The sequence below is a fragment of the Humulus lupulus genome, chromosome 9 (genome assembly GCF_963169125.1).
Source record: "Humulus lupulus chromosome 9, drHumLupu1.1, whole genome shotgun sequence".
Taxonomy (NCBI): domain Eukaryota; kingdom Viridiplantae; phylum Streptophyta; class Magnoliopsida; order Rosales; family Cannabaceae; genus Humulus; species Humulus lupulus.
Window position 1 is genome coordinate 79551406 of NC_084801.1, and position 17636 is coordinate 79569041.

Consider the following 17636-nt stretch of genomic DNA (forward strand, 5'->3'; position numbering starts at 1 on the left):
TATGCCATAATGACGCTGAATTTTCCTTATTTAATTTGCGTTTAGTACCACATGATTCCACATGCAAGGTTTCATTATAGGATGTAATTGTTTCTAGCAAATAAAGGTTGTCATAACAATTCAAGTAACCAGTTCCAACAACATTTGAATTTAAAGACAAACTAAACTGATTGTTTCCAAAAGAACAACAATATCCAAATTTGTCCAACAAAGAAACATAAACTAAATTCCTTCTAAAAGACAGTGCAACAAAAGTGTCTTTCAAATCCAAATAATAACCAGTACCTAACAACAACCTAAAATGCCCAATTACTTCCACTTCCACCGATTTTCTATCGCCCATGAAGATGTGTCTTTCACCATCACTTGGCTTTCAGTAGCTCAGGCAACCCTGCATAGAAATACTTATGCGAGTAGTAGCACCAGAATCTATCCACCAAGTGTTCCTAGGTACTGAAGCTAAATTAACCTCAGAACAGACCAAAGTAAGAATCATACCTTTCTTTGCACGCCATGCGTGATACTTAGCACAATCTTTCTTCATATGTCCAGACATGTTGCAAAAGAAACAACCCTCTGAATCCTTCTGTTGTTTCTTTTGGACTGGACCTTTAGCAGCTTCATTCTCAGGTTTCCTTTTCTTGCCCTTATCCTTAGGGGCACTGGCCAAGTGAGCACTTTCAGTCTTGTCATTTTTTAACCTTTCTTCCTCTTGCACACAGTGAGAAATGAGCTCATTAAGAGTCCACTTCTCCTTTTGACAGTTGTAACTAATTTTAAATTGGTTAAACTGTGCAGGAAGTGTTAACAAAACCATAAGCACAAGCACATCATCAGAAAAGCTCAATCTGAAGTGTCTTAAGCCTTGAGACAATATGATGTATTTCCATAATGTACTCCTTTATATTTACTTAACCCTTATACTTCATGGTCGTCAAAGAACCTAGAAGTGTTGTCATTTCAACCTTATCATTTTTAGCAAAACGTTCCTCAATTTGTTCAAGGAAATTCTTGGCGTTAGTAATCCCTTCGGATTCTTTGCCCCAAAAGGCTTCTGGGATGCTATGTTTCATAATCATTAAACTCATGCGATTTGAACGATCCCACCTCTCAAAATCTGCTTTCTCATCACTGGTGCTTTCCTTAATAAGAGGTGCAGGTTGTTTATCCCTTAATGCATGGTCTAAATCCATACATCCCAGAACTATAAGTAAGTTCCTTTTCCAATCCTTGAAATTGGTCCCATTAAGCATGGGAATAGAATTAATATTAGCAGATATTGAGGTAGCAAAAGATGAACTAGCTGATTATAGAACAAAACAAATAAAACAAGCTCACATCAATATGCATAATCAAACAATAATTCAAAAATGGTTAATCCCATCTCAAGATACCAAACACAACATTAATATCAAATATTTGGACAATAATATTAACTGTAAGCAGTACTCTTGTTGTAGCAATCAAACATTGACAATAAATTATGTCAAACAATATGTCAATCTTTGGGCTAACATATTGCTCGCACAAAATACCTTATAATTTCCACACATTTATCACCACAAATGTGCATGATATTCAACGAAATATTCGCTTACCTTTGGGTCAGTTAATATATGCATAAATTACAAACACGCAAGTGTAATGACCCAAATTCGCTAATAAGGCTTAAGGGCCTTGATTAGTGTGCCTGAAGGGCATAATGGTAATTATGTGTGACTTTGATGAGTAAATGCATGATTATGATTTAAAGCATGATGTATGACTATTTGAATATTTGAGATGCATGACTATGTGTATTAATATGCATGTAGGCCCTGATTAGGTTAGAAGGGTATAATCGTAATTTTTGCTAGTATGGGCATAACTGTATTGATGTATGTGATAATTGTCGAGACCACATTATTATGTGGATATATCTGCGATCTGTGACTCGAGACGATCCTAGTGAGCAAAGTAGCGAAAAAGTCATGGCGGGGATTTATACCCGGCCCGGGGTGAGCCTAGGGGTATAAATGGGAATTTAGTGAGTATATTGGGGTCTATTTTGACATTGAGGAATATTATTGGTGATTAATTAGGTATCGGGAATCAAGCGGTAAATATTAGAGACACTTGAGGAGTTAGCGGGAATTGGGGTGAAATGACTAAAATGCCCCAAGAGGATTAAAGGGTTAGAATTAAAAGGGAGGGCATAATAGTCATTTGGCTTACAGGAGTTAAGTGTTACTAAGGCTTTATGTTAGTGGAAGTTGTAGAAAAGTATAGAAGCCTGAAAAGAAAAGAAGGGAAAAGAAAGAAAAAGAAAGGGAGAAAACAAAGAGTTTCTAAGGTCGGTTTATGCTTTCTTCATCATTCTCTTGAGTATTTTTGAGGCAAAGCTCAGGGAGGAGCTAAGCTAGGCTGAGCATCAAGAATCCTAAGCTAGGCTTGGAGAATTGGCAGAGGTTTAGCAAGAACACCCTAACACTTGAGGTAAGGTTTTGTAGTTTCTTCAGTTTCTGGTTTTGGTTTTTTGAACTATGGTGTGTAAGCTGAGTTTGATGGGAACTTTAGGGAATTCAAGGCAAAGATTGAGGAAGAGCAAGCTAAGGAGGTGTAGAGGTTGTATTGAAGTCGAAATCCCATTAAAGGTATGAATTCTAAGCTTGTAACTTTGATGTTTTGACTGGTTTCAGCTGAGTTTCTGAACTTAGGGTCAGCTATGATGAATTTTGAGATTAGGGATGCATGCGTTTGGGTTTTGGGTATTTGGGGTGCTTGGGATGAATGGAGTATGTTCATAAGGTTGTTTTTGAGCTTGGTGAAGGTTTGGAGAAGTTTTGGTTGAGTTTGGTTCGAGGGAATCGTAGGAAGAAAAACTGAGGTGGTGTCTGTCTGTGACTAGCGCTACAGCGCTAGCCTTTGGGCGCTGTAGCGCTAGGCCATGCATGCTAAGGGGGTTTTGCTTCTATTTGTAGCGCTGTAGCGCCCTCCTAAGAGCGCTGTAGCACTGCCCTTTTTCCAGAAGGGGATTTTAGGGTTGTTTGCAAGGGTTTTTGACCAAGGGTTTGATTCCACAACCTTGTTTGGTGGAACTAGGACTTCCCAGGGGCTCAGGATTGGCCCCGAGGGTAGGTTTTGGACTTGAGGATTGATGATGACTTTGGCCTATGGTTTTGTTTAGGTGAGCGCTAGGGCTCGAGGGGGATCGTGCTCAAGGAGTCGAGAGATCAAAGCTAGCGAATCGAAAGGTAAGAAAACTACACCCGGTTATATGATTGTGATGGGACTAAGTGCTCCCGATACTTGTATTATGTCAATGATGGTATTACGCCATGGGACATGTGATAGCAGCCTAAGGGTGTCGTACACAATATTTGCGCACAGGGCGCGGCTTGGCCACTGGTAGCCGAGGACAGCTTAATATTCACTGAGCTCGGTTTAAGCGGGCCAGAGTCAGTGGGATAACGGAGGGAGTGGCCTGAGGGTGCTAGCCCTAGTTATCATTTGTGAACTGATATAGGATATGAGTTGATATGTTTAGTATGTAGAATACTTGATTATACTGAATACTTATATGGTTGAGAATATGTGATGCAATATGAGATATTGATTTGCATGTTGATTTCTTATGCTCTACTGTTGTGTTTTCTTGCTGGGCCTTGGCGCATGGGTGCTACGTGGTGCAGGTAAAGGTAAAGGCAAGCTGGACCAATCCTGAGATGGAGTGCTGCGGGGTTGAATGTACATAGCCAGCTATTCGATCGCCATGGTCGAGGAGTGGATCAGGACAGGGATTGCCTAACTGTGTGTTTTGCCTTAATATGGCTTGATATTGTACTTAAACCTTATGACTTTTGTAAATGGTCTTGAAACTTATTATATTTTTTGGGATCCCGTGTAAACAGACAATGGTTCTTAATGAAAAATGTGACTTTTGAGACCAAAACATTTTAACCCTAGTTCCTTTATAGTTTCAATAGCACGTTTTCAATTAAAGACTTGATTAGCAAGTCTAGCACTTTATAAACACACAGTGTAATGGTCTTGGCTATCCAGGGTGTTACAGCAAGCATCTTGATATTTTAAATAAATTAATCTACACAAAAGAGGTCACTTTGGTGACTTATTGTTTCAATTAACCTATTTAAAATATTAGACATTGTTGATGCTCAAAATCCCACCAAGGGAAAATATGAGATCAATGCCATGAAGCCCCCATTTACACGACATAGAAGCCATGGCCTCGCTCAGCCACGCTCGGCCACGCCCGCACGCACCAGGTGGCCTCGCTCAGCCACGCCCGCACGCACCAGGTGGCCTCGCTCGGCCACACTCGAACACACCAGGTGGCCTCGCTCGGCCACGCTCGCACGCACCAGGTGGCCTCGCTCGACCACGCTCGCACGCACCAGGTGGCCTCGCAAATATGGGCACGCGTCATCTAGGCCCGAATGGCCTCGCCCATGCCCACGGAGTGGCCTCGCCATCTAGACCCCGTGGTGGCCTTGCCCATGCCCACGGAGTGACCTCGCCATCTAGGCCCCGTGGTGGCCTCGCCCATGCCCACGGAGTGGCCTCGCCATCTAGGCCCCGTGGTGGCCTCGCCATCTAGGCCCCGTGGTGACCTCTCCCATGCCCACGGAGTGGCCTCGCCATTTAGGCCCGAATGATGGCCTCGCCCATGGCCTCATGGAGGTCACATCCGCAGCACACTCAGCCTCGTGAACAGCCAAGAGAGCCGCGCCATCAATAAGCCTTCCAAGGGGGCCTCGCGAAGGAATGAGAGCTACGTCACCTAATGGCCACGTGAGTAGAGCCATGCACCAAGGGTCCCATTCCTTACACCTTGAGACCCATATGCTTAGAGGCTCCAGTACGAGTCGAATGGGACATACTTGTATGACCTAGTACTGAGTACGGACACCGGTATCAGTGGGACTGTTGGGATAAGAGTTATGGCTTGTACGCCTACGACCAAGGGTCAGAGTCGACACCACTACCACCTGCGCCACTATGCCTGCCACCACTCATCAAACATGGGTACAGACAAGTATTGGAGACATCCTCCTGACACCTGCTCCTGTACTGGAGGTACGACCACAACCTCCGAAGCCACTCCCCTGACATAGTACTTATGTACCACTTGGTCTCCTGGACCACCATGTACCTAAGGCCATTAGAGCCTACTATAAAATGAACTTGAACACCACCTGAAAGGGGGTTGGAAATTTTACTGTAGCAAAGGCTTGAGTGTGAATGAAAGACTGAATTCTCCATTATTATTCTATCATTGTTCTTGAGTGATTGTTTAAGTTTCTACAGCTTTTCCATTAGAGACCTTGACTTGATAATTTTTCCAACTCAACTTAGTTGACGAGTTCTCACCATCAACAGTTTGGCGCCGTCTGTGGGAACGTTAGTTTCAAGCTACTGTTCCACCATTGTTTCTGGCAAGAAGAAAATGCCAAGACGTTCAAAGCGACTGAGGGAGCCACGAGAGGTAGAGGTTCACCTGAACGTAGTCCAGCTGAAGGCCTCCATGAAGGACGCTCCTCCACCCAGAGACGTGGAGCCCCCGAAGGACCCTGAGGTTCACGGAGGTGATAGAGTGGCATCGTCACCGGCCGCTCCACCTGGAGAAAGTCCTCCAAGAGCACCACCAGGAAATGCTAATGAGTTCCCTCCTCCAAAACCACCGCAGGTACCGAACTCCGGCCGGCAGGACTCGGGCCCTTCTGCCCGTAGGCATGATAAGCACCCCCAGGTCCATTCCATGAGCTCGAGTTCGAAATCTCGGTTTTATGAAGAGGAAATACGTGAGCTCCACCGTAAGAACCAAAGGTTGGAAACCACCTTGGAGAACATGCAAGAGGTCCTGAACGGCCTATTGCAGGGTAAGTCGAGCGTGACCTTGCCTAAGAGGAAGGAGAAGGGCAAGGATGGGGTGGAGACCACTGTACCGGTAGAAGATGGGAGAACCCGACACTCAACCAGTAACACCCCCCGAGCGAAGCAACGTGAGCACCCTGAACCGCCTAAGCAGGCCCAGAAACCAACGCTGAGGACCAACGCTGCCCCTCGTAATGAGGACGAGGTCACCTCTAAAAGAGCACCCTCAGACTTACGGGAGGAGCTCAATAAAAAGAGGGCGGGCAAAGGGACCAGGCCGCCTGTGGCGCCTCGAGAAGGCAAGGGAAAGGCGGATCTTAGCCCGTCCGCTCTGAGGGACACTCTAAGCAAGAGGAGGCAGGACCTGGACACGGAGATGAGGAGCCTGCGAAGCAAGATCGTCACCGCATCAGGCGGCCATGTCTTTGAGGAAGAATTCGACCATGAGTCACCCTTCGTCAGGGAGATCCAGGCCATCAGGCTCCCTGCCAACTTTAAAGAGCCCCATATGACCCCCTACGAAGGAGACACGGATCCAAAATATCATCTAGATACATTTAATGACCTGATGAAGCTGAGGGGAATTGGCTGCGAGGCACGATGTCATTGCTTCGCTGTCACCTTAAGAGGACCTGCCTACAAATGGTTCAGGAGGCTTAGACCGGGGTCCATCCGATCTTGGCAGCAACTTTCTGTGAATTCCTCCAGCAGCACCACGCCATGCGAGATTACACAATGCCAGGCACCAGCCTCGCCAATGTGAAACAAGGAGAAAGTGAGAGTTTGAAGAGCTATATCCACCGGTTCAATATGGAGGCGGCTAAGGTAGGGAGCCTGACCCGTCGAGAGCTGAAAATGGCCATCACTGCTGGAGTACGCCCAGGGAGCAAGTTATGGGATAACATGCTCAAGAGAGAGGTCATGGACTTGGATGATTTCTACGAGCGGGCACAAAAGTACATTCGCGTGGAGGATGGTCACGAAAACCTTAAAGTTGGAAAAGGCCCATCGCCCCTGAAACCTTCTGCCCAGGAAGACCAAAGTCGTGCCAAGAAGAAGGGTGTATATGAGGGAACGAGGGACGATCGTCCCCGGAAGCACCAACGCTCTGGCGAGCGCATACAGAGCCCCTACACTTTTTACACAGACCTCACCCATGCGAGAGAGGATATTTTCGTTATGAACGAAAACTGGGTCCCTTTTAAAAGGCCCCCGCCAATAAAAAAGGATCGGTCTAAAAAAGACCCGGGCAAGTATTGCCAATATCACAAGGATATCGGCCACACCACCGCGGAGTGCAGCCATTTGAAGGTGGAAATCGAGGAGCTCATCCGCCGGGGACATTTGGGCAGATATGTGCTCAAGGAGAACCAAAGGCCAGAAGAAGGAGAGTCCCCTCCGCGGGCACGAAGGGTGGCCCCAGAAGTGCAGGGAGAGGTCAGGACCATCTTTGGAGGACCAGGAGTCGGAGGCAAGTCAAGGAAGGGGCGAGACAAGTACGCCAAGGAGGCCAGACGAAGTCCACCACCTTGTGTTTTAAGTTTGGAGCAGCGCCCCCCAAAGAGCTTCAAAGGCGAGAATGACTCAATAACTTTCACTGAAGAAGATGCACAGGGGGTGCGTTTCCCTCATAATGACCCCCTGGTGCTAACCGCCCAGCTTGCTAACATGAGGGTACGTCAGGTCATGGTGGATAACGGGAGCTCTGTGGACATTTTGTATCGACCAGCGCTGGAGAAGATGGGGTTGAGCCTCCGTCACCTAAAACCTTGCACTACGACTTTGTATGGGTTTACGGGAGATTCGATGCAACCTCTAGGGACAATCGAATTAGCCCTCACCATGGGGGAGCAACCCAAGCAAACCACCATAATGGCTAACTTTGTCGTGGTGGAGTGCACCTCAGCCTTCAATGCGGTATTAGGGAGACCCTCTCTGAGAGAATTGAAGGCGATAACTTTTGTGTATCACCTAGCTATGAAATTCCCAACCCCTGGGGGAGAAGCATGTGTGAAAGGGGAGCAGAAGGAAGCGAGGGAATGCTATAATATGTCCCTCCGCGCAGCCACTAAACCATCTATACCAATGACAATGGCTGTGTATGAAGGAGCGACCCACACAAGTTAGATCCACACAAGATTGGACCCACGGGTTACGGAGCCTCTCAAGAAGTACTACCAGCAAGGCTTCAGCTCTCAGGGCCAAAAGAACCTATGTTTAGTTTGTTCTTCGTTGTTTTAGCTTAAGCAAGTAAGAATCAAAGAGGCTACCTAGGTAACCTCCTAGTTAGATGTAACCCCCTTTTGTATTTACAAAGTGAGTTGTAAACCGCGTGTTATGAATGAAACTGTTTGCAACTTCATGTGTTATTTTTCTTCGCTACGCAGGCATCAGCCAAAGTGTCAGCCGAAATAAATTTCACCAAACACTTGGGGGGCAGGACAGGAGGCAATAACATGCAGCTAGCGAGGGGAGCCTAAAAAGGGCCCTCTAACGGAGGATCCTAAAAAGGACCCCTCGCCCTCCTAAAAAGGAGACTCCTAAAAAAGAGGCTCCTAAAAAAGACCCTCTAATAGGGGATCTTAAAAAGGGCCCTCCATCAGGAGGAAGTGGCATGTGAAGACAAAGCAAGCAACAAGCAGGAGAACCCAAAAAAGGACCCCTTGCACCCGGATCCTAAAAAGGATCCTATGCACCAGGAGGATCCTAAAAAGGGCCCTCCATCAGGAGGACCCAAAAGGGACCATGGCCCTAAAAAGGACCCTTTAATGGGAGGTCCTAGAAGGACCCCTTATATCGGGGCCTTAGGCGAAGTCCTTAAATACAGAAAACAGGGAGAGGACCTTGCAAGGCATCCCTTGGGTTTACAAGGATTAGCTACCCTTGTGAACATCAAGGAGGCCAAAAGGTCTTACGAAAGAAAAATATATAGTGACAACACTAATAAGTCTAGAGCGGCCACCAAGCCGTCTAGCCAAAAAGGGTCCTAAAAGAGACCCTTGGAAAAATAGTACTATGCATAATGACGAGAGGGACGCTTCTCGCAAAAAATAATAAGCGCGCGCAAGAATATATAAAAGGATAGCTAGGACCCAAGGGGTCAAAATATCCTTATAAGAGTAATCAAGGGGCACCAAAAGAGGTCCCAGTGAACCCTTTCACATGGGCTCCCAAGGACCTCCAGCCTGGTAAATAAAAGAGGGGAACCAACCAAACCCCATCATACAGGCTCAAAAGGGCCTCAAATGCAGTAGAATAAGAGACACTCCACATGGCCGCTCGAGTGACGGCATGCTCACCAAAAGAAGAGAAATCAAAATTGGGATCCTGCCTCCATACGTTGTAAAGGGCGCGGTCTATGGACCTATACTCAATGACAGTCTTCTCTGCCTCCAAGGAAGCACTTCTCTCCTGCAAGGGGTCCTGGTAACCTCGACTTCGGCCCTTGCAGTCTGGAGTTCGACCCTGATAGACTCGACTTCGGCCTCTAAATAAGTAACCCTCTCCTGCGACACCATCACGATATCCTTGGTCGCTTGGAGTTCGCTCTTCAGGATGGCAACTTGGTCCTTCAGCTCCTTGGCCTTGGCGACCACCTTCAGCTTCCTCCTCGGTGAGGTGGCAAGTTCGGCCCGAACCTTCTTTAGCTCAGACTGGGTTTTCTCAAGCTTTTTCTCGAGCTCCTGGACCCGGGCTGTAAGGCAGTCCCTCTCAGCAGTAGACGCAGAGAGGTTGCTAGACGAGTCGGGAAACCGTAGAGCCACAGTATTGGCCTGCAAAAATAGACCAAAAGGATGTATTAGTCTCCAAATAGATACCCCAAGAAATTAGCCCATACTTAAAAAAAAAAAAAAATTTAAAAACTATGGAAAAAGTGAGGTGACGGGGGATTGAACCCCTTACCTCTTGAAGGAAGGGTTCTCTAAACCACTAAGACAAGGAAGTAAGGTGGAAATATTAAGCCACGCATGAAGGCCTACTTATAAGAACTAAGGTGAATAGTCTACAAGAGCACCTAAAGGTACTCTCTTAGACTGGGGGGGGAAATGTTGATGCTCAAAATCTCACCAAAGGAAAATATGAGATCGATGCCAAGAAGCCCCCATTTACACGACATAGAAGCCATGGCCTCGCTCGGACACCAGGTAGCCTCGCTCGGCCACGCCCGCACGCACCAGGTGGCCTCACTCGGCCACACTCGGACACACCAGGTGGCCTCGCTCGGCCACGCTCGCACGCACCAGATGGCCTCGCTTGGCCACGCTCACACGCACTAGGTGGCCTCGCTCGGCCACGCCCGCACGCCTGATGGCCTCGCAAATATGGGCACGCGTCATCTAGGCCCGAATGGCCTCGCCCATGCCCATAGAGTGGCCTCGCCATCTAGACCCCGTGGTGGCCTCGCCCATGCCCACGGAGTGGCCTCGCCATCTAGGCCCCGTGGTGGCCTCGCCCATGCCCATAGAGTGGCCTCGCCATCTAGGCCCCGTGGTGGCCTCGCCCATACCCACGGAGTGGCCTCGCCATCTAGGCCCCGTGGTGGCCTCGCCCATGCCCACGGAGTGGCCTCGCCATCTAGGCCCCGTGGTGGCCTCGCCCATGCCCACGGAGTGGCCTCGCCATCTAGGACCCGTGATGGCCTCGCCCATGGCTCCAGAGTGGCCTCACCCATGGCCTCATGGAGGTCACATCCGCAACACACTCGGCCTCGTGAACAGCCAAGAGAGTCGCGCCATCAATAAGCCTTCCAAGGGGGCCTCACGAAGGAATGAGAGCTACGTCACCTAGTGGCCACGTGAGTAGAGCCATGCACCAAGGGTCCCATTCCTTACACCTTGAGACCCCTATGCTTAGAGGCTCCAGTACGAGTCGAATGGGACATACTTGTACGACCTAGTACTGAGTACGAACACCGGTATCAGTGGGACTGCTGGGATAAGAGTTATGGCCCGTACGCCTACGGCCAAGGGTCAGAGTCGACACCACTACCACCTGCGCCACTATGCCTGCCACCACTCATCAAACATGGGTACAGACAAGTATTGGAGACATCCTCCTGACACCTGCTCCTGTACTGGAGGTACGACCACAACCTCCGAAGCCACTCCCCTGACATAGTACTTATGTACCACTTGGTCTCCTGGACCACCATGTACCTAAGGCCATTAGAGCCTACTATAAAATGAACTTGAACACCACCTGAAAGGGGGTTGGAAATTTTACTATAGCAAAGGCTTGAGTGTGAATGAAATACTGAATTCTCCATTATTGTTCTATCATTGTTCTTGAGTGATTGTTTAAGTTTCTACAGCTTTTCCATTAGAGACCTTGACTTTATAATTTTTCCAACTCAACTTAGTTGATGAGTTCTCACCGTCAACAGACATCCTTAAGAAAATTCTCAAAACCAAAATTTAAATTTAATTATTACTTAAAAAAGTATCAATCCTTAACTTTTTATCTTTTAATTAAATATAAATCGAATTGAAAATCTGTACAAAATTAGTTAAATGAAACCATATATGAATATATATACATATATTTAGTAACTATTCCATATATATAATATACCAAAAATAATAACCAGGCTTGAGTATAAATCAACTATAATAGGCACATAATATATACATGCATCAGATTGAAATTATTGTACCCTAATTTTAGCCCGAGTTCATTCACTCAGTTTGAGTACAGCTAGCAACTAAATATACAGAGAAATAATCAAGGGAATGATATCTGCTTTATCCACGTAGACAACTCCAGTTTATGTGGACATGTGTGGTATTAGGCGTCCTGGGTTTAACCCGAGCTACAAACACGAAGGTAGTGAAGCGCATAATATTCAAATGGCAGTCGAAGTACGAGCTTCGAGGAGATATTCAGCTCGTGGTAATTCGAATATATTGCACACCCACAGATCCCCAGAGACTTGGGTCCTTTTATGCGTTTATTTATGACCAGACTGTCATATTTAATGTCTCAGATATTAGAAGAACATTAATTGTATGATCAAATCATATCCCATTATAAATGGGAAATATATGTATTAAATGTAATAAATATGTATATGTGTGATTGACTCACGCGGTTACCCAACCCTGTCTATGAAATTCCCTTATAAATACTGGGAATGTAGGACAGGGAGGGGGCCATTATTCTGTAATGCTGAAACTCTGCCAAAATAGAGAGAAAAACAGCAATAATATAGACTCGTGGACTAGGTGGATTTTAACCACTGAACCACGTAAAAGATTTTTGTTCTTGTGAATTCAATTCATTTTTCATTACGGTTTATTACTAAGCACGAATCTACCTTATTATTTCTTAATACACTGTTGGCAAAAAACCGCGTCAACAGTTTGGTTCTTTCATTGAGAGGGAAATTAGAGCTTCAACAAAATCCCAGTCAAATCTCAGCATGGTTCTCACTCGCTCAATGCACAACAATGAGATAGAACAACCTGGTGGGCAGGAAGCCCATCATACCGCTGTTTCGAACGAGCATGGCCCTGAAGTCCAGCAACGTCCGGGAAAACAACCAGCGGGTCATGGCGACACTGGGAGCTCAGCGTCATTGCCACCGAATCCAAACCTAGACTACAAACTGTCGTTGAGATGGAAAATATGCAATTAAGAAGCCATCTCGCTGAGGCAAACAAGCAAATTGAGGAGGTTTTGGCTCGATTACCCCCTCTCGCAACCGACATTAATTTTGGAAAGAGGCAAAGTGGGTCTCACAAGTCCCACAGGAATAACCAATCCAAACCAAGTCGTTCAGTCAGAATTGCCACCCCCAAGTTATGTGCCTACAGGGCGAGACCGCCAGAATGCTCATCCCAGTGGCCCTCATAGGGGTCATCAGTATATATCAGTCGATCGGTTAGAACCGCAACCCCAAGTTCGGTGCCTCCTTTACAAGCACCTAGGAATGCCCATGGAAACCCACGAGGAGGGGCTGGGATAGGCTCACAGATACAGAATTTTCCAGAAAAGCCTTCTACGTCACGATCAGATCGTCAGACGCAAAAAGCTAGAAATAATGGGGCACAACAAAGGCGAGCTAATCTAGTTCGCCCTGATGGGACAAGGATTGCCTAAACAATAAGGCATCCCCTGTCACCTATAAGACATCCGACGTCACCTCATCCTACACAAGACATTCCAGCTTATGGAGACAGCAGGAGAAATCTTCCTCCATCTGCCAATACCTACGTCCCACGGACACGTGTTGAAAACCCAGATCCTCGACCCCAACCATGAGCTGTAAGCTTTGCAAATGCGAGTTACTAGACCAAAATTCATCAAAGTGGTAGGTCCGAGGGCGATCTGAGAAATCAGCTAAGTTCGACACAAAGCCCTCGGTACAATTCACAACCTAATTTGCGTGATCGTATGAATTCGTAGAGAAGAAATCCAGCTCAGAATGAAGATGTGGACGAGTTTTTGGCATGAGCTCAAAGATGGATTAACCTAGAAGAGGTGCGAGCTTCCATCGCAAGAACCAACCAGATCCTTGTCCAGCCCGTTGGAGCGGTAACGGACGTTGCAGCTACGACTCAACCCTTTACCCAGAATAACCAAGGGGGGAGTAACAAAAGGAAGGGAAATGGTGAGGGCGACCAGAGTGGAACAAAGAAAAATAAGTCTGGGGAGAAATTCAAGCATGTTTACGCCACTTATACCGACCTCACAGATACTAGGGAGCACATCTTCCTGGCGAATTCTACTCACCTTCCATGGAGGAAGCCAGAACCTTTGAAAAACCAAAGAGCGAAGAAAGATCCTTCGAAGTTCTACCGATTTCATAATGATATCAGTCATAACACTGATGATTTTCGACAGCTAAAGGATGAGATCGAAACTCTCATTAGAGCAGGACCTTTGGCCCAGTGCACCTGAAATCGGGTGGTCCCTAATCAACCCGCAGGACCAAACCCTCTGTCAGCCCCCGAAGCTCCAGTAAGTCAAACCAGAGCTCAAGCCAATCAGGACAATCCTCCTCCAATAATAGGGGAGATATAGCCACCATTTCGGCAGGACCTCATCTGGCAGGCACAAACAGAGGGGCCCAGAAGAGGTACATCAATGAACTAAAATCCCATAATGAAGTGGAGTTCGTCCTGGAACAGCGCAGCGATTGGAAAAACAACCAATCATTTTTACATAAGAGGATTCTATCCACGTCCAATTCCCAAATAATGATCCCTTGGTCATAACCATTCAGCTCGCAAACCGGAGGGTATGGAGGACACTAGTAGATAACGGGAGTTCTGTGAATCTACATTTTAGGCCCACCTTAGAAAAAATGTGGTTGTCTGTAACAGAATTGAAGGCGACCTCGATGACTCTGTACGGATTTTTTGGCGAAGGATCAACAACCATCCGAATGATCGAATTAGTGGTAACATTGGGAGAAGGCTCATGAACTGTCTTCAAGTTACTTGAGTTCGTGGTAATCGACTGTCTAGCCGCATACAATGCGATTTTGGCCCGACCTGCATTAATGGCATTTGAAGCCATAACCTCCATCTGCCACCTAGCAATAAAACTCCCCTCTGCTGCGGGAATATGCACTGTCAGAGGAGATCATCTCACTGCCAGAGAATGTTATAGCATTTCTATGAAGGGAAAATCACAACCCGGGCAGCAAGCTATAGTCATAAATGACATAGGCGAGGAGTCCCGGGAAGTAGAAGTTACTTGTGGGATGGAAGAACCTCAGCAAAAAGAGGACAGTAACGACGCCAAACATGATGACATTGACCCACGGATAGGCGAAGACAAGTCAGAGCTCACGGATATAGAGGAGCTCGAGGAGGTAAACATTAACCCCAATGAAGCTTCAAGAGTCGTAAATATTGGGAAGAGCCTAAATGATAAAAGGAAGAAGGAGCTAATCAATTTCTTACAAGAGAATCTAGACGTTTTTGCCTGGTCACATGAAGACATGGTGGGAATAAGCCTGAGTGTAATCATGCACACTCTAAATTTGGACAAGAACGTGCCTGCAAAATCCCAAAAATGGAGACGCTTGGGAATAGTCTGAGCTTAAGCTCTTGAGGAAGAAGTAGCTCGACTATTAAAGTGCGGGTTTATTCGTGAAGCAAAATACCCGATTTGGGTTGCCATTCCCGTGCTGGTCCCAAAGCCAAACAGGAAATGAAGGACCTGCGTCGACTTCTCTGACCTGGACAAAGCTTATCCGAGGGATTACTTTCCAATACCAAGGATTGATCAATTGGTATATGCCATTGCAAGTCACGAGCTCTTGTCCTTCATGGATGCATATTCTGGATATAACCAGATCGCGATGAATCCTACAGACCAAGAACATACTAGCTTCATGACCCCAAATAACGTATATTGTTATAAAGTCCTGCCCTTCGGGCTGAAGAATGTCGGAGCTACATATTAACGCTTAGTCAACAAAATGTTCGCTAATCAAAACGAGAGAAATATGGAAGTGTATGTCGATGATATGCTTGTCAAATCCAAGACTACCGATAACCATGTATCCGATCTAAAAGAATGTTTTGAAATCTTAAGGAGGTATGACATGAAGCTGAATCCTCAGAAGTGTACTGTAATGCCCCAAATTTCCTAATAAGGTTTAGGACCTTGATTAGGAGGCCGAGAGGGCCATAATTGCTTTATTGTGTTATTAAATGATAATATGCATGTGTAGGTGTATTAAATATTCATGTGAACCCATTTCTGAGTAATTGGGTGATTTTCATATTTTGTTCATTTTGGGAATATTTGGCATATGTGTGAAATGTGTGTGGGGCTTTTTTATTATTTGGTTATGCCAAGGTTACCCAGTGCGAGACGATCCTAGGAGGTAAGCTAGTGGGAAAGTCACAACAGGATTTATGCTTGACTCGGAGTGAGTCAAGGGGTATTTAGAGCATTACTGGGTTATTGGGTAATGGGAATCAATATTTGGTGATAAATTGGGAGTTAGTAAGATCAGGGGGAAATTCTGGAGGTTTTGACTATTTTGCCCTCAGGGATGTTTTCGGGACCCTGAGCGTTAGGATTTTTTTGAGGCTACTTAAGCTTGAAGTAACCTTTTAAGAAATAAAAAGAACGTTCTGTACGTTCTCTCTCCCTCTAAGTTCCATTTTTGTCTCCCAATCGCATTTTCAAAGGAAACTTAAGTTCTAGGACTCGGATTTAAGCGAGGATCAAGGCATAGCGATCCTAGGGAAGATTAGAAGCTTATTAGCCGAAGTATTTAGTTGGAAACAACTCAATCGAAGGTAATTCCAATTTTAAGTTTTAAAGTTTTTTAAGCTTGAATTGGACTTTGTGTTTTGATGAGTTTTTGATTGAATTGAAGCTTGGGTTTTGTGGGTTTTGGACCATGGGGATGTTTGGGAACTTTGATTTTTGAGTTTGGAGATGTTGGGATATGTTTTTGGGAGGTTTTAAAAGGTTAAATTTGGAGAAAAATGGCTGGACTGAGGTTGGGCCGCGGCCCTGTTCTTGGGCGTCGTGGCCCAAGCTCGATGAAGCATGTGGAGTGCTTTGGGAGCTCTGGGGGCCGCGACACTAGGTGTAGGGCGCCGCGGCGCTTGCCCCTGGTTTTCTTGTTTTGGCTGGGGGCCGCGGCTCAGTGAGTTGGGGCCACGTCGCTTGGGGGTATTTATGGCTGAAATGATGTTTTAAGCTTGGGAACTCAAACCTTAGGCCTCGGGATCATTCCTACTACCCGGATTGGTGGGTTTGATGTCTCTAAGGCTAGGTCTTGGTTCTGGGATTGGTTTTAGAACTTGAACTCATTGGATCATCATTTGTGGTTGTGACTAGGTTACCACTAGAGGCTTGGAGTAAGGATCGTCCTTGTGGCTTGTTTATTGGTAACCTGTGCTTGGACCAAAGGTAAGAAGGCTGCACCCTGTGAATATGACATGCATGGTTATTCTTGATGCATGTTGGATGCTTAAATGTGACATGCATGGTTATTCTTGATGCATGTTGGATGTTTAAATGTGACATGCATGGTTATTGTTGAGGCATGTCAAGTGACTAAATGTGATGCATGTGTTGCACGAGAAACATGAGATTAGGGCATGCTATGAATATTGAATATGAGATTGTTCAAAGCTTAAGCCTCTGTGTTTATGCATGATCCTAATTATGCTTGCAATGGTTAAGTAAGCATGTTGAATGCCTTGTATTCGGATATTTGACGTATGATATATGTTTGGTAGCATTGCTTACTTGTGTATGGCACTGATTAGTCAGGGACGGCACTGGTCGCGTATTACTGACCTGAGAGTCAGAAATGGCATAAGCGTCCTGAATGCATGGACGATAAAAGATTAGATCTAATTGATCTCAGCGTTGAATGACTCTGGGAGCGTTGATGCTGGACCGACCCTAAGGTCGATGAAAACTATAAGCGCTTGATTAGTCTAGGCTAGTTACTCAAAGCCAGGGCCAAAGGCCTAGGTGACTGTTTGTCATATGGCTAGGGAGCGGAATCCCATGGTTGTGACTCTATGGTCATGCGGTAGGTTATCTTGGTGACTAGTTCATCAAACACCTATTTTGTTTAAGCTAGTGAAATGATCACTTATCTATAAAGCCCCGGTGACCCTATCATCACATGGCTATTGGGAACGGAACCCACCTTAGTGACTATTACAACTGTCACTCTTCTATTTGGGGCTAAAAGCCCTGGATGATTATTATGATCATCGGTTGATGTTGTATATTCATCATTACGTGAACTCATTTGCCTGCTTGAACAGGGC